This window comes from Malurus melanocephalus, unplaced genomic scaffold, assembly GCF_030028575.1.
Source record: "Malurus melanocephalus ecotype Western Australia unplaced genomic scaffold, MMel_1.1 scaffold_205, whole genome shotgun sequence".
Taxonomy (NCBI): Eukaryota; Metazoa; Chordata; class Aves; order Passeriformes; family Maluridae; genus Malurus; species Malurus melanocephalus.
In genome coordinates, this window is record NW_026623437.1 from 796,064 (window position 1) to 817,289 (window position 21,226).

The 21,226-nt window shown below is 45.9% G+C and overlaps 1 protein-coding gene across 4 annotated transcripts in view; it reads right to left on the minus strand.

The window, feature by feature from the left end:
* The window catches only part of RASGEF1C (RasGEF domain family member 1C), a 72,690-nt gene that overhangs the window by 30,531 nt on the left and 20,933 nt on the right, over positions 1-21,226 (minus strand). The gene's annotated exons all lie outside the window — the stretch shown is intronic.

The window sequence follows — 21,226 nt, forward strand, 5'->3', positions numbered from 1 at the left end:
AAACTGATGGCAGCTACTCTGGGCTCTCCCCAGTCAAGAGTGTCTGTGATGATTCCCTTTTCACTGCCATCYCTGGTCAGGCCCACACAGGAGAGCAGAGATTCCTGGCACTGGAATTCAGCAGGTTCCTGACAGGATGAAGCAGTTTGTTTGAACCTTTGCCCTCCTGAGAATGAGTGAGGCAGGATGAGATTCAGGGTGAGAAAAGGCACCTAGAGCCTGCTYGGGATGGACCTTGGAGAATGCCCTGTGGCTCCCAGGGGACAGGAGAGGTGTCAGAGTGAGTGATRGAAGCACGAGTCAGCTGAGGGAGGATGGAAAAATGTAAASAGTTGGAGGGAACAGAGAAYGTGGGAGCTGATGAAGAAATTAAAYAGCAAGGRAAAGAGAAATGAGGAAGAGTGAGAAGGCAGACACCTGAACTATATTTGGAGCCTGCAGTTAGCCAGTCCTAGATCTATACTTAGGTACTAAATAAATGTTTCAGAGRGATCCTGAGCACTCATCGCCTWCACTAGAGCTGCAGAATCCTCAGCACTTCTGAAAAGGAGGCCAGACAGACTCTGAGCATGTAGCCTAGTTCCAAGCTCCCCATATTTCAGTTCTCTGGGTTTTTCAGGTTGAATTCTAGGTTTTATCTTGATTTTGTTGTTTACAATCAGCTTTGAATGTTCCTCCTGTTGAGCAACATTCTTYCTCCTGTTTTGTTTTTGAATTGCTGCAGAGGGATGAGAGATTTTGTCCTGAGACCTCAAGCATCTCCAGCTGTCTCTGAAATCCCCCCTGGAAGCTGCTCCTCTCAGTAGAGGCAGCATTATGGGCCATGGGCTGGGAAAAGAACAGCGTGTGCTCCCTCTCAGGTCTGCAAATGCATCATCGGAGCAAGGGACCCCTCTGTGACCTGACTGTTTGTTTCCATGTTTGATTTTACCTCATAAAAGGGAGGATAGGAAAAGATAAGGGAAGAGCTCCAGAGCCAGGCAAGATCTGCTCCTTTTGCCCTGCTGAGCCAGCAGTGAGGTGCATGGTGACATGTCACCAGCATGGTGACAGCGCTGCTGGGGCTGGGGCACGCACAGCACACACACCTTGGGTTTTAATGCAGTCCTCTGCCCTTTTCTGTATTCTGTTCCTTTTTTCTGCCTCTTTACCATCCCTTAAAACTCCAAGGGCTGACCCATGGGTCTGGCTAAGAGTTTGGAGTTTGCCTTTCCCCCAGCAGCTGCGCTGTGACCCAGACAGTGAGCTCAGCCTCAGCTCCAGCTCCAGCTCCTTGTGGTCACTCCTGCAAAAACCCTTCTGTGCCTGGCACAACTCATCTGCTCCCCCAGCTCAGGCTGCACCTCGCCCACCCAGAGCCACCCTGGGGAGGAGAAGGGAACCATTCCATCAGCCAGGCAGGGTGTGAAGCTCTGGGAGAGGCTGCAAACCCAGCCCAGCTCCGTGGGAGATCTGGCTTTACAAGCAAAACTTGGGTGACTTCATCCTTCAGAGGAGGGAGCGTTCCCTGGAGCCAGCAGTTCCATCTCTTATCTCCTCYTGGGAGGCCACATGGGCTGACTCTGGGATTCGAAATCAACAAAAAAGAACCAAAATGTCAAACCCGACCAATTCYCACCTTGACTGGAAAATGAAGTAGATGTTGGATTTTAGTTTAAAAACCCGAATATGTGAATGCCATCGCAGCCAGGATGGAAGCTGAAGCATCCAGCTCTAATGAAYGTGCAGATGTGCCTGTTAATAAAGCTCTGAGAGCAAGTAATTGCTGCTTTTTGTCCTACACAGCTCAGACTYTGTGTAGTAAATGGGAAGGACTGCCAAATCCCATTTGTTACTTCTAACACGCTCTATGTGTTATGGCTTGTTTCTATGGCAATAATCCCAAGAAGGATTTCATGTCCACATAGATCAGGAAATAAATCTCATGGACATACAGCTGTCTAGATGAGGGAAAGAAAAAGTTAAAACAGCTGTGAACTTACAGGACACATCCTGGCTTCAGCATAAAACAGAGCTYACAAGTAATGATTTATTCGGTGCAATCCCTCACTGTCAATGCCATTTTTAATGTCAAATAGAAACCCATCTAAACAGGATATTGCCTGAACTTCTGCATCTTATTAAATGAGAAATCTTGTTGAAATACACGGTAATGYTTTTTAAGAAAAAGTTATCTTTTTAAAGGAATGAAATAAAACAGCTGTACAACTGTCACTGGGACATGTGTCTTGGGTATTGTGAAGAAATTAAATTTGACTTTTTATTATGAATTCCTGGTCTAACCTCAAGTTTTCAGGCAAGGCCTGTGTCATTCCGAGCTGGTGCATGATTGCCACCTTCATTGCCGCCAAAGAAGGTTTTCACAGATGCCTTTTTTGCTCCCTTTTACTGACATTATTACCTTCACAGCAGGATGAGGCCAGCTGCACAAAGGATAAAACCCTCTTGCACTACTAAGCTTGAAAACAACTAACACCAGCATTTGGCAGACTTCATTCAGGACAGGGACTTTCTCTGCTCACACCACCTAATTTCTTTTTCTATTCATGCATTTCCAGAGTTCTCTTTTCAAGGGTACTAAATAGAAACAAGATCTTTCCTTGAAAGAGCCCAAATACACAGACAAGGTTGCGCTGTCAATCACTCGCAGAACACAGCAACAACAAGGGAAGCACTGAGAGGAAAACAAACAAGCAAACAACCAAGGAGATTTGTCTTATTGAACTCTTTGGATGATGGAAAGGGCAGGCAGTGTAGACAGAGGCAGATCCTTCCCCCAGGAGCACAGGGACAGGATGAGAGGCAGCACTCTCAGGCTGCAGCAGAGAAATTCCAGCTGAAGAGAAAATCATCCCCTGAGCACCGTGTGAAATTGGAAAAGATGCTCAATTGTCATCCTGGGAGGTTTTCAAAACTCAACTCCACGAGACCCTGAGTGAACTTTAAGCCCTGCTTCAAGCAGGAGCTTGGACTAATCACCACAAGAGGTCCCTTCTGATTAGCTTCTCTGGAATTCTAACACATGTATTTCTCAAACCATTCAAGTATTGTCCCGTTTCAGAGCTTTTTAATGCAAACTCCAGCAAGTAGAAACTGAGTCCAGATTACTAGATATTTGTAAAGAAGTCCATCTTGGTACAAAAAGTTTTTCCACTTTTCCTGGAAACAAAGCTTGAATGAGGTAAAAAWGATTCAAAACCTCATTTGAAAACCACTTGGACTCAACCTGAAGTCAGTGAGATTCAAGCATCTGCACATCCAGAGGCTGCTTCCATGAACTTTAGTCTGATCCAACACACCATGTTTTGCTGTTCCTCTCATTTCAGAAGCAAATCAGATGCCAATTTCAGTTGATAAACGATGCTCTGGAGGAAGAGCTGCTGGTGAGATGTCAGTGAAGGGCAAACTTCCACTCCCAGCACACAAAATGACTGATGATACAGGTGGCTGCACACACACAGCATTTAAACTACTCTGTGCTCTGAAGGGCTGAGACTGGGGATGGGAAGAGGTTTCTGCACTGGTTAAAAAAACGAAAAAAAAGGAAATCCAGGGGCTAACTCTTTCTGGGACTGGCCTCTGTTACACAKAACCTCCCATGGGGCAGCAGGCAGGGCATGTGCCTCCTTCCTTGCCTAGGGAAAAAAACAAGGTGATAAACTGGAAACAAAGGCAGGCTTGGACTCAGCACTGCCTGGAAAAAGGCAACACCAGATGCTGCTGGGCTGGGCTGGTAACATTTTGCAATAATTTTACCAAAATGTTATGTCCACCAGCAGTGGCCCAGGGAAATCAGTGCCACCAATTAAAAAATAATGACAATATACAGCATTTTCTCTTTCTCCACTGGCCAGAGCAGCTCACTGTTTCAACACAGGAATGAAAACAGGCAATCCATGGACACTTCTCACCACAAATTATGCTGCTTACACAAAAGTATGTCAGGAGTTGATTCACTGAGCTAAAGCGTGGAACCAAAGGATCACCAATGCTTGGGTGAAAAGCCATCTGAAAACTCTGCACCTATCTACATCTGCAAGTGCATTAAAACCTCGGGAAAACCAGCAAGCACACAACACAAASCCACAGATCTGTGGCAAAGGGAGGTGCCAGGTGCCAGAGGATGGCTGCAGGCTCAGCTCTGCCTTTTGGGCCAGGCAGGTGASCTGCAGCACAGCCAGGAGGGTAAACACCCACAGAACCCCCAGCTCCACCACAAGTGTCCCCATGGCAAGCACAGCTAATGCTTACRTGGACACGAAATGCTCAGGAAACATTTAATGTGCTTTTCAGCGGCTTTGATGTGTTAAGTGTTTTATCCTTTATCAAAAACTTAATCACGCTGTTTACTTTTGATCTTCATTTCATCTCTGCCTTCCATCTGCTCTGCCTCTCTCAAGGGGAAACAAGAGCTGGTGCCGTGTGACGAAAGGAGCGGGGCTGCCGACTTATCTTCCCACCCACTTAACTTTCGGATTAACCAAATAAATAAAAGCCTTCCCACTTCAGGGATGAAAGCTTCTGACAATCTCCCAGCAGAATTACAGGAGCTAGAGAGGGTGGTGAGGGAAGGTGTGGAGGCTTGGGGTGTCAAGTCAGCATTCAGGGAGCAYGGGCAGGGGACAAACCAAGGGTACAGGAGATTTAGGGTCAAGCATTAATTAGGGAAGGCACAGGCTTTAACAAACACACCTAATCCAGAATGAGCTGGGAATCATGATAGGAGACATCTCCCATCCCATCTCAATCCTGCAAAAGTCTTTTACGATCAGTCACCGAAACCATAGTTAAAGAGGGATCACAATAAAGCATTTTGGAAAAACATCTTGGCCAGATTCAGTAACCTTGTCTGCTACCCAGCCATCACTATGTGGGGAACAAACCCTGCTCCACAATCCATGTCAGGACACCACAAGACACACTCAGGTCTCATCTGCCTCAGTACCTGCCCACTGCTGTCACACAAGCCCTAAATACCACTGAGCTCAGCAGAAACTTCAGTAGCAGATGCTCGTTTTTCTTTACATTACTTTCAGTAATTTTCCAGCTATTCATCTTCACTGACAAAAAAAAAAAATACAGAATATAATCATAACGAGTTAAAATTCAGATTTTTCTCTGCTTCTTTTGCAGAGAGGGAAGCAGAGRAGAGAGGAGAAAAGAATTTTGGTTTTTCAGAATACAAAAGGAAAACCAYGGCAAAGTAATTGCTTCCAGTTGCCAAGGCCAAGGTTATAAATGTATTTTCAGCAAGAGTACCTGGCGTTAACAAACTCAATGTATTTGATGCTGATGTAATTAGGAAAATGGTAGCAGATGTAACTTTCTCTTCACCTTTTCACCAGGCCCTAAAACATTCAATTTACAGCCCATGAAGTTGTGAGATTGCTGAAAACTCAACCTGTCAATCCCAGTACTGCTGGAAATGGTTAAATCAGCAATATAATGAACTCCTTACATGAGTTAGAAACACAAAGGAAGCGCAAGGGATAAGAACAGTGGGGAAAAACATTTAACTGCAATATTCTCCAAACTCATTAATAATGATTACATCTCAATKCGGGTTCCCATCCCTTTCCTACCCACTCCCTGCAGCAGCTGAGGACTTCACTGAGWTTCCCAGGAATGAGATTGCAAGAGCAGCAAGTGAATTTATGGCTCTGGATATCTAATCAGAATTAGATGACAATTCTGTTTCCTTTGAACCCACCTGGTTCTCACTCTTACTCATCCACCCACACAAATCACTTCCCTAAAGAGTTCACCCCRTGCAGCCTTCTGTGAGTGGAGGGGAAGGAGAATTCTTCTCAAATCTAAACCAGCAATCCCAAAAAGCAGCCTTGGGTAAAGGAAGGGAAGGAGACCTGAGCAGCAGAGTGGAGAGGATGGGACAGGACAGCTCTGTGATGTGTCGTGGTGCACACACTCCAGAACAGGGGACGTGGGCCACGAGCCTCAGGGTGCTGGGAAAACTTTTCTTCTTTTTCTTCTGCAAAATTGAACTCCACAGAAATTACTGGGCTCTAYAAGTCCACAGATTTACTCCAGGCTAGAACAAGATCTTTTGTAATTCTTCAAGAAGTGCACGTAGGTGACCTCAAAGCTGCAGCAGAGCCAGTGTACGCTGCCTGCTGAATTTATTCCATCGTGTCGGTAAAATGATCCTGGAGGTAAAATGATCTTRTACTAGAGGTTTATGAGAAATATCTTGCAGTCAGAAAAACAACCATGCTAACCAATTACCTCRAAATCTGACGGACATGCCTCAGAAAGAGGCCCAATTTATAGGTAAGGAGGCATTAAATCAATTACCAGCACGGTGCAAGCAAGAACAAGGTCACCTTGCTGAAGGAATATTTCTGTTTATGCTCATGTCAGAGTATTTTGCTCAATAGAGAAAAATGAAAACCTGATTATCATGAATTTGGTAGACTGGTCTRAAGTAGAATGTAAATCAGAAAAGAGAAGATTTATGGCCAATTAAATTGAACTCCAATCAAAATCCCATTCAGGCAACAGTTCCCTGGGGGCTTCAATTTGTTAGTGCCACATTTTTTTAATAACTTTCTTTTTCATGTAACATCAGCAATAATAAAAGCCCTTCAATAACAAGCAGAGCCATGAACACGTTATTTATCTYAAAATGCCATCATTGCCTGGAATCAGAAGGCATTGAAAGGATGAGCTGTAATCGCCCCAGAACAACCCCCCACAACACTGAGACGGGTGTAAAGCTTTTTTTTCTCAGTCTCAGAGCAATTTCTCTTTTCATTAATCTGGTTCAAGTCTGAAGTATTTCTCCTGAGTAACAGGRACTTGGTGCTGACCCTGCCATGAGACCAGCGCAGCCTCTGATGTCTCTGCCCCCTCCCAGCGCTGTGTGCACGTGGCAGACGCGGCCGGTGGCAAAYCTGTGCCTCATCATTAGCAGATCTTTGGAATTATTAGAAGGAGAACGGCTATCAACATGTTCCAGATGCCCTTGACAATATTCAAAATGCACGCCAAAGGCAGCAGTCTGGATTTCTCTCTTTAGGCTAGGAAATCTATTTTCTGCACTAATGTGCCTCTCTCTCCCCTCATGCCTCCCCTTCCTCCTGAGTTCCTGGTAAATCCCTTAGACAATATAAAAAACTATTCTGTTTTTTTTTCTTTTAAAAGAAATTAAGGATTTTTTTTTTCTTTTAAAGTAAAAGTTATCCTTTCTTTTTCTGCTTAGAAATGATCCTTTATCCTCTTCCTCCCTTTTCTTAAGGAAACAAAGACGCTAAATAGAACATAAATGGAAAAAGGAAAATGAGAGTGCTTAGGGTGGGAATGAATTACTGTACCTTTTGTTAAACACAAAATTGCAAACTTTGCCCTGAGTGAAGTCAGAGCTCAACCAGGCATGGATGGAGAGGGAAATCCCGGAACAAAACCATGCAGGCAGCATTCCCAGAAACCACTGACATCAACAGGAGCCTTTTGGCTCAGCGCRGTCATCGCTGACGGGCCACCACTGTGACTGCCTGGAAATCAGTCAATGCTTGGATTTTCTTGCTTCAGCAGTGGAAGTGGTGAGCAGAGGAAGTTATTTAAGGATAACTAACACTTGTCAACCTGCAGGGCYGTGTGGTTTTGTCAGGCAGCCTGGGCTTTGGCACCATCAAACTCAGAAACAAGGAAGCTGCTGTGAGGATTGTGTTTAATATCCAAATAAACGAACGTGGCATCGCCACTGCCTTCAGACCTCAGCAGCCGCCTCCTCCCAGGAACAGCTTCTTCCAGGCCAGACCTGGAGGAACCAGAGAGGCTTAAAAACAGCATGGCAGAGTCTGGCCCCCGCAACACCGACGGCTTTCAGGAGCCAGGATGCCTCTCCCCAGCTAAATGAATGCTGTCTCCACCGCATGCTGTCAGAATTACAATGGAAAGCCCGTAAATAAAACAAAAATGCAGATCTCAGTCCTCCTCTCATGACATCTTGGTGAGAACAAGCCCTGACAGGAATAAAAAAAAMCCTCCCACACTAAGCAAAGCAATTCTGCTATTTATGCAGAAGGAAGAAGGAAAGCTGTATATCAAACAAATAATTACAAGAGCAGCTTTATCAGTCCCTGCTGATTACTCTCAGCTCRGTTTGATGGTTCTGCCAGCGCTCCGCAGGTTGTTCAGAGAGGTGGATGTCACAACATTTTACTTGCAGCTCTTTCATTTATTAGCACCTACTGCTACCTGTCTCWTAGTCAAAAATCCGGGCATACATTTAGAAATTGGTCTCCTGGAGTCTGTCAGGGAGGTTTAAAAACCCCATGAATCATATTTTTGTAGGCACACATACATCCTCAGACAGACTCCACATGTGAATATGAATGCTTAATGATGTATTTTGGGTGTTACATACGTAAATGCAGTTATATAGAGACACACACATTTATGTAAGTGYACCCCTCCTCCTCAATATGTAAATACAGAAATTCAAGTAACTTGCTTAACACTGCTCCAGTTTGAGTGGGACAACATGTCTGTTGACCTCTTTTCTTCYCCAAATTTGCTAAAATATTAAACTGAAGATGGTCTCATTTATCTCAGAAAACATCAACACATTCTGAAGARCAGCATAAGCTCTGACTGTCACCARTGTCAATTTATCACCACTGCTCATTGCACTGCATTCAAGCAACGCTCAGTTACCAGATTAGGAGCAAAAATCTGAGACCTTTGTGCCAATTGCCAGGGTCTGGAGGCATCCCCGAGATTTATGTCCAGCTGCAAGACATCCCTTGTGGGGASCATCTCTGTGCAGTGCCTGGCTCAGAGGACACACAGCCCAGCAGCTGATTTATGGTGCTCACATCCCCGAGCCTCAATTCGCCCCTCCAAGGGCTGTGCACAGCACTGTGGGCAGGAAAACGGAGAGGGCAGAGCCTGTCAGTGATGGATCCGGCCAGGATCCAAATCCCCCTCTCAGCCCTGGGCAGAAGAGGCTCTGATGCCCCTCAGACACTCAGGACATCCCTCCCCAGCAGGGAGGGTGGACAGAGCACAGGGCTCAGCACCAGGCTCCAGTTACACACAGATTCAGCCTCAGAGTGCTCCAGACTGATGAGCAGGCTCTCATCTTCTATGGATGACATATGGACACGTCTCCCTAAAAGAAATGAGCTCGTGAGCTTCTGGATTTCCCCTTCTGGAGCACCATCTGTGCCCGTCCCAGTGCCACCACCCGCTGCCGCAGCGTGACCCGAGGCAGCCCGGGAGCAGCAGCAGCGTCTGTGGCTGGCCCCAAATTTAAACACGTTCGTGCTGGAAGCCCCTGAAAATGAAACTTTCGTTTGGGCAGGCAAAGGAGTCTTCAGCTGACAGATTGTCTCTGGCTGAGTTAAGTATTTGGGAAAAAAAAAAAAAAAAGGAAAAAAAAGAAAGAAGAGACTGCTGACATTTAGGATAACACTGCAAGTCTGTAGCTTGAAATTAAATCCCTCTGCTTCTGAAGGAGGAAATCTGAGCTGCAGCACAGGTGAGGGTGCTGGGACTACATCCTGGGGCTCCCAACACCCAGGGAAGCACCATGCTCAGCCCCAACCACCCCTTCCCCGGGGGACACTGCACGGGAGAGTCACTGCTGAGCTGACTAATTGCTCATTAGCCAAAATTAACTCCGCAAGACAGTTCTGTGATCGCTGCTAGAAGTCTGTCATTTAAAAGGACTGCAGACATTAGTTCTTAGCTTCTGATCAAAGCACCAGCAATGTGATGCCCTGGCTTTAGAATCAACAGTTTTCACTCACAGAAAAAAACACAGGAATTGCCCATGGTCCATCCGGATCACCCTCCTGCCTCTCGTGCTGGTCACCCCTGGGTGCTTCACAAAAAGCCAAGAGCAGTGCAGGGGGCAGAAATACAACATTTTGCTCACTACAGCAGCCCCTTTCTGCTCCAAGTCAGGAGAACACTTCTTACCCCGAAGCACGAGATTTCATATCCATCCCAAACCTCCTCTCGGTGATTCTCAGTGCCCATGCAGAAATTACAACCCTCAGGAACCAGCACCAGAACCCTTCCTAGAGCTATTGTAGGGAGCTCAGTGAAATACACTCATGCCAGAGGAGCTGATTTTAAATATTAGAAGAGTTTTTTCTCCGCACCATTCCACTGATTTTTGTGGTATAAAACACAGGGGTGAACACGGTCCAAGATATACACAAAATGAGCTAAATTCTGAACTGCACTTGCTGACCTCATAACTCTTCAGCAGTTGAAATGTGGGCTACAAAGCCAATTTCCATAAAGGMCATGTCCAGTTAACAGTGGGAGCCTGTGCTGACTCCAGCCGTGTGAGCACACTGCTGAGATATTTCCCACATAATCTACATTCATTCCATACTTTTTGGAAGTGCCCCTCAAAAGATGGTGTCAAGGGTGCAAATCCTATAGATCAAAAAGATATGTGACCCATCAGAAGGCGCAGGGCTTTAATCACTGGCTATTCTGGTGCTCTGAGAAGCCCCAAATTACACATATTGGTTTTTCTGTCCCCCAGCACCCAGGGCAGTCCAGATGGGGACACAGACACCCCCCTGGAATGCTTGGAAAAGGATATGCTGCCCAGGGAAAATCCCAATCTGTGTGTACAGATAGCACCCAACACATAAAACCTGTATTATTCCTTCATTTTGCATACTGTTTGAGCAACAGTGAGGTTCCAAAAGGAGCAGCTCTCGCTGTTAGGAAATTGCACTGTTTTAATAATCTAACAGACTGGCTGATACAAAATTTGAATGTTCACCAGAGTTGTTACCCTGTGGCTAAATGTCTCACCCTTACTTAATCTTCTCAGGCTCCAGACGTGCACAGACACAGACACAGAACTTTAAACTCCACRGGGGAATTTCTGGTGAAACTATGCATCTACAGATATGCAAACACATGGTATTTGCAAAAGGAAGAGTCTAATGTCACCTGTAATCTCTCAAGCCTGTAGATTTATACATGCAATTGAAGAAAACCCTTGACTTTCCTCTCCGCATGGGAAATTGGATGAATCACAAGCTCAGATTAACTCTGCCATCACCTCATAGCTGGGRCCATATCCTTGCCATCTTATTTCTGTCCTGTGGCCTCAAAAAAACCCTGGAAATCAATGTGAGTATTCCAAAAGTATCCTTCTGCTCACGTGGATAAGGGGAGTCACCTTTGCTCCCCAAGTACAACAGATGGCTCACGTCAATATTTACAGCACCCAGGTTAGAGATCACATTTAAAAAAACCAGTCTCTGGTATTTGCAAATTTTCTAGGAGTGCTACTACTGAAACAAGAAATGTGCAACTTGTCCTGAAACATTTATTCAACTAAATAATTATTTCAGTTTGACTAATTCTAAAGGAGCTGAGYCAGCATCCTGCTACAAACAAAGAATATTGACAAGAATTTAAGGCAGTAAATGGAAGATACRCCAGCCCTTTGTCAACTGGATACAAACCAAGCATGAATATGTGACACATATTCACAGAGTGGCCTCAAGGACTATTTTAGCACTAYTTAGAATTTAAATAATCATAGAAAYTAGGGGTCAAGCCAGCAGTGTATCCTAAACCTGCCCAGGRTGGGCTCCCAGAGCAGCACACCCTCCACAGACCCAGTTTCTGGAACAGGACTCATGTTGTGCTCACACAAACATTCAGTGTTGCAGGAGGATGGACAAGGACAGGTGAAGATTTTGTTGCTGAATGCTTTGATAGGATATCCCAGCTGCAGCTGTGATGCACACAGGGTGTGCAAATCTGATTGAGAAACAATCTGAACTCCATAAAGGGAGAGCCTTTCTGGAAGCGAGGAACGTTTTGAAGTGTGCAGTGTTGAGTGAAACCAAAAAGTGGGGCTGAATGTTGGATTGTAAACAATCCTAATTAGACTAGAGAATGTAAGAATGGCAGAGCCTCACACAAACCTCCAGTGAAGTTTCCAGCAGCACAGCTGAGGAGCTGAAACACCACGTACAGACAGCACAGCCCCTGCTCCTGGCTGTGCTACAGCTCTGCATTTGGACGTGCTGGATGGTTATTCTGCTCTTTGGGAGGGCACTGGCAGATCCAGGATCCTCTCCTTGCATTTCACATCTTCAAATTCCCATTCCAGCAACCTCTGCTGTACTTTTAGATGGCACTGAAATTTCACAGACAGATTCTCTCGGTAGGGGAGTACAATTTAGGAGGGAAGTGGGGAGGTAACCAGCTGGAAACCCACCATGGAGGAAAGACTACTTGTTACCTCCCCGGGGGAGACAGAGGAGAGTAAAAGTTAATGGAAGGATAATCAGGAACTCTTCAGGGATATCAGTTTATACGCCGGGAGCATATATAACTGAGACTTGTTTGCATATCAAGAAAGTACAGGAGAAGGTGTGACAGCCAAATGCAGCTTATGAAAATATGGCTATCYGTAAAGCTGATAGCTGCCTCGCCTGTGAAAACCCAATCCTCACACTCAGCTTGGCAAGTGAAGACTAAATAACATCAATATGTCTGCTCTGGGCAGCCRTACAGCGAAATCGCTTCTTGTGACATTCACAGTGCTTTCAGAAGACAYGCCTGGGACTCAGAGAAACAGGCTGGTGTCTTAGGGATTTCAAGGATCCCTGCTTAAAATATCCAAAAAATTGAAATGCTCAAGCTTTAAAACAACATGGTAGAATCGGATGCCTTTTAATAGCCAGTGGGGAAAAAAAAAACCCGACCCACCAGCCATCAGACTGTGCTACATGAACAGGACAAGTCATAATTCAGTTTTTGAGAGAGCCCTGGGTATTTAAGTTCTTCAAGGAGTTTTAACAGATTAAACTCCAGAGAAGCTGCAGAGGTGCAATGCCATTTACCTGCTCAGCAGTGCACACCTGCAGCCACATCACCTCACCTGGAGAGCTCTGTGCACCTCAGCGGGGCCAAATTCCCTGTCAGTCCTGGCWTGGGAAYCCTTTTGGGAAACACAAGRARTTCACCCACATCTGAACGCCCTCCRTACTGTAACAAGCATTTTGTTCAAGWACCACCGTCTAAATAGAGATATCTGTGATGATCTCCCCTTCACACCAGTGCTCCTATTCACTCCCATCCCACACACTGAATAATGTCCCCTGCAAATGCCACTGCACCCTGGCCAGATCTGTGCCCTGACCTTCCTGCCAAGGCCAGCACAAAGCTCTCCTTCCCTTCCTGCTCTGGGCTGGTTGGCAGTGCTGCTACAGCCCATTAAACACCATCAAAAGGAAGGACCRGGAAAAGCCTTTCACTGGGATAAGTGATCAAACGCAGGATTTTATTATTAGAATCTGTTTTGTCAAAAAGGAGGATATTGGCCAAGACTATCTCAGTCTGTTTTGTGATCATTTCAGTGAAATCTTTCCCACTGGCCAAATCCGGAAATGTGTGGGAAATTAAATGATTTAGCCTATTATACATCTTTTACTACACTAATGACCAACATTCTTCATGATTGTTCAGGGCATTTTTCAGTGTGTGCCTGCCATTCATAAATATATCATTGCTTTCTTGTTTAAAATTTTTATTAACATAGTGAGCATTTAGATGGCTACAACAATTACCTGAGGGGGAAAAAAGTTCCATCTCACATGTGGTACAATTCCACCACCATTTCTCAGGACTGTAGTCCATTTTRCCAGCTGAGTGACTTCTCTGTGAGAACTCAATTTCAAAATTCCCAAATCCTCCACTTTTAAAGCTTTTCATGTTACACCAGCTCTTCGTTCCGCTTCACTGCCACACCACACACCGTGAGAAGTCAGAGTCAAGAGGTTATTCTGGAGCTCAGTCCATCATTATTCAATGCTCATTTCTACAAAAGCCTCCAGGAGCTTCCAAGTTCCAAACCACCCTTCCACAAAGGAAGGGTTTCGTCCAGCACCATGTCTCCAGCCTCTTGGAATCCTGAGATTTTTTTCCCTCTCTCTCTCACATCTGCAAATCTTTGATAATTTTCACCTTCTCTAGGCAGTTCAATGACACTTTTGATTTCCAAGTGAGTTCAGGCAGGAATTTTACCGGGTGAGTAGTTTCTCTACCTGCATTTCAGTATCACATCAGTGCTGGCTTTCTTCCAACCAGGAGACTTAGAAGAATCCTGAAGAGGTCTTTGTATTCAGACCAAGCCTTCTGCTGAGCTGGGGCACCATCTGTAAAGTRACTTTATGAAAATGACATCATCGTGTGGCCAACATGTTCTTCCGACAGTAAATTTGCTTGGCACATGAAGCCAAAAACGAGTTTTTTTTTCAAATTGTCAGCATCTTGGGCTCAGTCTTGCAGCGAAACACCACGTTGTGTTCTTTCTACTCCACGTCTCGCACTTCAGCAACAAAGCCATCTCAGCAATCAAACCTGAGCTGGCACTTTTGGTGATGACTCACAGACATGATTAAAATACAGTTGCAATCCCAGACCTGGGCTGACTCAAAATGGCATCAAATGTGTCACAGAGGTGTCTCTTGATTCCCCACCCTTTGTGCAAAGAATTAAACACGCTCACACAGAGAAGAGACAGGTGCAGCAATGAAATGGGCATTTTACCCTCRTTTGTAACTCGTCTGGTTCTTAACTAATGGGGTTAATGTGGTTGTGCATTATGGTTCAGAGGGGTGTCTTTACTCACACTGAGTTATGCACTTCACAAACAACAGCAACAAAACCCCGCGCCCACCAACTCAGGCGCTGAGAAATAGGGCTGGAGTGAGACTCTGTAAGTTAAAGTGACATTTAGTAGCATAACAGCCACATAACCTGCAGACAGAGGCTCTTAACCCACAGYAGACTTATTTCTAACGCTGCATTTGTCACAGGTGACATGCAGTTACGTGCTCCCCAGACACAGTGACACACAATAGAGAAACCTTCAGTCTCTCTGAAGGCAAAAATGTTTGTCCTTGTCACCCAGTGAAAGATGGCAACTCCAGCCTGGCGTGTGCTGCAATCTCACCAGCGCAGAAAACCCGGCAGGAGGAAAATTAAAGCAGCCAAGAGGCAGTGCCTACCTTTGGAATCAATTTATCTCAGGGCATGCCTGCAGCCCTCCTCTGCGAGACACCACTGCTGAGCACCGGCAGCATCACTGAAACAGTCAACAAATATTGACCTCTGAAACACCAGCCTGGCTGTTCTGTAGGAACCCTGCATGTGACTCAGTGTGGGAACACATCTTCAAAAGCAAGAGTTTCAGGCAGCATTCCCTTAGAAAAAAACCAAAACAAAAACCCAGCTCCCAAACAAACAGCTCATTTCAAATCACTCTTCCTCCTTCTTTTCAATTGCACCAGGAATGAGCTTTTCTGGAGTACTATTTTAAAAGTCCTGGAGAARTTCTGCCAAGTCCTAGCAAAACACAATGTAATTTTAAAATTACAGTCTGACAAAGTGCTGCTTTGAGAGAACAACCATCTTCTAAATGACTGAGCAGGAGGCCTCAATCGCTGCTTTACACGAGCTCAAGGAAGGACCGCAGGAGAACGTAGCAGCACTACGGTTCTGCTCCACCTCCCTGCAGGCCACGGACTCCAACAACATCTGAACATCACCAAAGGGTAATGGGAATCTCAAGGAATTGCTCTGCACCATCCTTGCTTGGCCTGAATTTGATCACTGTCCTGAAAACACCAGGATGATGCCACAGCAGGTCTGTTTGTGTCCTGTTACRGCGTCAGGTTGATACCACCCATTCCATCAAATCACAGTAAATTGTGTCTCACAGATACCATTAAATCCGTTTGCTATTTCATCTGAGCTGCACGAGAGAACAGCACACAGAGACAGAGCACAGTGGGTGCAGCAATCATCACCTGAATGAGCTCATGGTCCAGACAAYCACCTGGGTTCATGCTGGAGGTGGGACACCAAGAGCAGTGACAGATGATCTCTGGCTYTCACCACAGATGGGARAATAATTTATTTTCATTTCTACAAATCCTCTGCAGCTTTCAGACCTGTCAGGAATAAAGCACTTCCCAGCAGGAGCAAAGTAGTCSGGGATAATCCTGCAACAAAACTCTTCCTAATAAACCGGAGTGATGGCAACAGCACCTTTACTGCTTTACTGCTCTGGAATCCCACCCTGCACCTGTGGGACCACAACACCTCCCCAGGGAGGATCTGGGGAGCTGTCAAAGGGCACAGGAGACCCAGCAGCACCGGCCCTTTTCCCTGCACAGCCCCWCTCCAGGTGCCACAATGACACCCYGCACARGASAGGATGACAAAAGGCTSAAACCCAGACCCAAACTGCACAGAYGYGATGCTACTCTGCAAAGAAAAGTGGTTTGGAGAAAGTTGCAGCTACAATTCTGTCTCTTATCCCCCATGAGCCCGTGCCCTGCAGTCACCCAYGCTGGGTCCAGGCAGAGGGACAGCGTGTGACACATGTGACACAGCCCCACTGCTGACAGCCTTGCTGGCAGGAGATGAAGAGCTTTGTGCTGCTGGATGTGAACCCACGTCCTTCAGCYGACCCAGAGGCCATCAGACTTTGAGCCTGTGTGTCACCGAGTCCCTGGGGCCAAGGCCAGCACAAGCCACCCTCGGAGCCAACACCAGCAGCACAGCCTGGGGCCACCCCAAAGGGACTGCAGGAGAGGGTGAAAGCAAGGAAAATGCCACTTGTCTGGTGAACATTTGGTCGTGGCACAAGCCAATTTATCCAGGGTGGAATTCACCCCTGAATTTTCCCCACAGGGAAAGGGCAAATTCATTTTTAAGCATTTACAGACTTGAAAAGAATTCCAGCAGCTGGACACACTGCATCCCACAGCAGGCGTGTGTCTGCCAGGCTTAGCCATCCACAGAGCTCTGCCTGCTGCTGGCTGTAACCTGGAGTATTAACTGTACAAGATTTATGTTAAAAGCACATTAGTAACACTTTTAAACAGCGAAGGAGCCATTTTAGCRAACACTAAATTCTGCAGAAGCTCTGTTTGGAAGACTTATCAATAATCCTATTAATGACAAGGTGCAATTTACAGCAAACTGGCAGTGCAAAGGAGATACAGGACTTATGTGAAACAAAAAGATAATGCAATATTATTCCATTGACTGTGCTTTCTCTTAATTGCCTTGTTATGTATGCTCAGGGCTCACAATCTATCACGGATGAAGTTGTTTGTTCATAAAGCAGCACACAAGAGGTTTTTAATCCAAGATCCCTCTAGCTGCATTTCAGGATTCATTTCAAAGTTGCCTTTAATTTCTATTTTGTGCAAGTTTATCCTAATATTAGCAAGCACTCCTCTGAAAAGAAATTGCTGTGCTCAGTTGTGCTGCTTGTACTGGATTATGTGACTGCTTACTAAGGCTTTACTCAGTAAGGCTGCACAAAGAGACAGAACTTGCAAAGCAGACTGCAGGGCTCACGTCACCCTTCCCTGTCCCCAGGTTTGCAGAAGGGCTGCTGGCCCTCAGGACTGAATCCAACTCATTTGTGCATTTAAACAGACCCTCTGCACAATTAGGAAACAACTCGAACAAACTGAATGCATAATTCTAATATAACAAGGAAACTTAACCTCTAAGACTATATCTATCCTATTAACATAAAAAACCCACACTGGAAACTTTAAAGATTGCAGAAAGATGCACTTGAGGCTTTAAAATTATTTAAATTATTTGTTTTCTTTTCAGCATTATCTCATCTTCAGGTGTCTGTGTGGGAGGGCAGACAGATGGTTACTCAGCTGAGGAACTTGAGGCTGTTCTGTCTTTGTACAATGGTAACAACCAGCAGTCTGGAAGGGAGATGGGCTTCAGCCCGGGCCAAAGTCCAAATTCAGGAGAAGAGACTGGAAACATCATTTATGGGAACTGCTCAGACCTGGCTTTTGTGTGGTTTAGCTTCAGCTTCAATTCCCAAGACTCTCACAGATGGATTTGGTCATTACACCATGAGCAGCTGAAAAGCCCAAGGTGCACATTTTTATACCATATATAGTGGTAAGAATGTCAGCTATGCTGGGAATGAAGACGATGATGATGAATGAATTTATTTTATTTCTAGTTTTAATTATCGGGTAAATTCCATTTACCACCTAGAATGTGAATGTGTTTTATTACAATAATATGCTTCTGGCATGAAGCCAAGACAGAGYTTCCAAGCAAGGGGGAGGGGGCATTAAACTGAGCTGGCTGGTGTTGAAAGCACTTGACATTTCTCCATTTCATTTCCAAGGTGCCACATCATAAATAAGCTCAATAAACTGTTACTTACAGCCCTGGCCAATTTGAAACCCTACCTGATAGATTTATTTCAAGTATACCCTGTCCTCCAAAGCTGCYGGGAAACAACAACTTGTCACTGCCAACCTGTTATTTCTGGATTCAACAYCCTCTGTACATCAGCAAAGCCATTTCCAGTGTTTGTTTGCAGAGATGCTGAAAGTCACTGGAAGCCTGCACTCATTGCTGAAGACACAACAGATAAACCAGGTGACATTTAGCTGTCCTACATCACAGGCACTGCCAAAAAATAGAGACCATGAAAACAAAGAACAGATTTCTGTTCGGTTTTTTTTTTAATTTGAATTCCAGTTTAGGAGAACTAGAAAACTATCCCTTGCTTAAGATTAACAACTTTGGCCAACCATTATCTATAGCTCTACCCACACTGCAACCAGGTTGACCTGCACCAGAATAACTCTGGTTTCTCAGAACTTTCCCTTATAAAACCGATCAGCTGGCATTATCTGTCTCTGGCAAATGCAGGGCAAAAACCACCAGGTGTTTYTCCAGGTGTGTGCCTGTTAAAATACACACCTGGCTGGTGTCCTCCATGCAGATGATGTGAAGAGGACTGGGACTTYCCAAATTTGTGAGAGCCTTACCTCAAAGCAAGGTGCAAATGAGAGTGTCACAGTCCACTATGTTAATTCAGGTGAAATTAGTGAAAYCAGCTCAGTCTCGGGTCTGACACGTCAGTGACAGGCACTGCAATGGTTTCATACAGCTGATGGAAGCTGGAGCTCACCCCAAAGGAACCACCTGCAACCTCCACCTTCGAGCTCTCCAGCTCAGAGCTGTTTCTCCACTCGTGCTGTTAGTGCYGCTCTGGCTGAAATTTCAGCCTCAAATCAAACCCTACCCCATTTATCCTTTGGCAAGGCAGTTTGCCACCAYCACCCTCTGCATGCCCAGAGTGCTCCAGCAGCATTTCCCTCTCACACATTCAAGGCAGCAGTCTGGCCTGAGATCCCAGCTGGAGCTGCTGGCAGAAGGACACAATCCGAGAGATTTCCACATTATCATGGCTCTCTGTGAATGACTTCAAAGGAACACACAGATCCCATCTCCAGGATTAGCTGGAAGGGCAGTGCCTGTGCAGGCAAGCTTGTTCCAGGCTTTTATCCTGTCACTCGCAGCATCTCCATACAGCAGAGACAATCCAGAACCACATCTGCCAAAGCCTCCTGCACAAGGTCTGCAGGATGGCCATTTCCAAGTGCCAGGGCTATAAAGGAGGATGGGACAACACAGCCTTTCCTAATGGATTGGGATGTTTAYTCCAACCTACACAGCAACTGCCATTGTTTTGGTTAATAAGTATTCAAATCTTGTCCTGTTATGGGTTCCAGAATTACTTTTACTAGTTRGTTTACACAACATACATAATTACATCTCCATGAGTACAAGCCCCRTTTCCTGCCGTGCCTTTGCATCCCAAGGAACAGCTCAGCAATCCATTAAAGCATGGCTGGAGGCTGGCAGGTCCCTGGGAGCTTTGGGTGCCTCCTGACAGGAAGGAGTTTCGCCTGCAGATGGGGGAACAGGAGCTGCATCTGCCACGAGCAGCAAACAACAGCTCTGAGAGAGCTCCGTGGGTTCCTGTGCACAGCTGGGGAGCCCAGGGGATGCTCCATCTGCTGCTGGATACCTGCTCAGGGCTGTCAGACAGAGCCTGCCTGCCTCTGAACAGGCTGCTGGGGGTGGCTGGGACAGTCCCTGCTCCCAGCTCTGTAAGAACACACGTGTYCACACAAGGCAGCTTCCAGCAGCACTGCAGAGCTGCCAGGGGCTCAGGGAAACCACCCACACCGGGGCTTTTGGGTGCACTGGGGAATTTTCACAAGTGCCTCAATGACAGATGCCCTGGATTTCCTACCAAGACAGCACTGGGGAGCCAGGGACAGAGGAAAGGCCCACCCTCCATCTATTTCAGCCACTGCAGAAGTTATCAGAGAGATTTCAGTGAAAGAAASCCAAGCTGAGCTTCACCTCCACGTCCTGCTCATGCCATCTGGAAAAGGGAGGATGGGGCAGAGAGAGAGCAAAATCACATGGTGGAGGTTTTCTCCCAATAGCTGGAGCCCAGCAGGGGCTGCTGCCACCCCAGCTCCAGAGCCAAACCCCCTTCACTCCTCACAGCCCTGCACTCTCAGGGCTTTTCTCTTTCCTCACCTACTCTGAAATGAGAACAATCCTCAAAGTTACAGGGTGGCAAAGACCAACACGGGGCAAGTTTCCCTCTCCTGGGTGAGACTCCAGGTTGTGCCAACCAGTGCTGCATTATGCAMGTCTCAAACTGCTCCAGCTCTGCATTAGCATTCTGAAGCAAAGCTTTATCCTCCTGCTTCAGAGACCAGCCCCTGCTTTACATAAATCTTTAATGAAATGCTCTGCCTCAAGCRCTGATGCCTGTGAACAAAAGGCAGAGTTGAAGGAAAACAGTTTTACCTCCAAAAAACCAAAGCAGTTCTACAAATAGCACACAGAGATTACACTCGCTGCACCAATCTGGGATCCCTGGAGCACCACTGAAAAGAAGGCAGAGCATCGAGAAACGTGAGGAGCTGGAACAACTGTAAGTGCTTTCCAGAAAGACAGATAGGAGTTATCYAGCTGAGGTTCAAAGCTAAAAACACAGCAGGATCCAATGCAGGGTCAGGTTGATGCCCACGTGGGAGATTGTGAGGCTGCATGTGCCAGGCTCGCACCAAATGTTCCCCAGCAATGCAACAGGTCAGGAGACTGATGTTAAAGCCTCCACATTTAAAAACAYATGCACAAGTCTATCAAATTCCTATTCCCTTTGGGATTCTGAGTGCTTATGGTTAACGCTGTCAAGTGTTTCAAGTGCTCCCTTCAGGAATTTAAAGGCTGTAAATGTTCATCTCCCTCTGATACGCACGCTTAGAAATAAGACTAGAAACGGAAACTGTTCTGATTCAGGACTAAGAATTGTCATTTTAAGATAAAATTA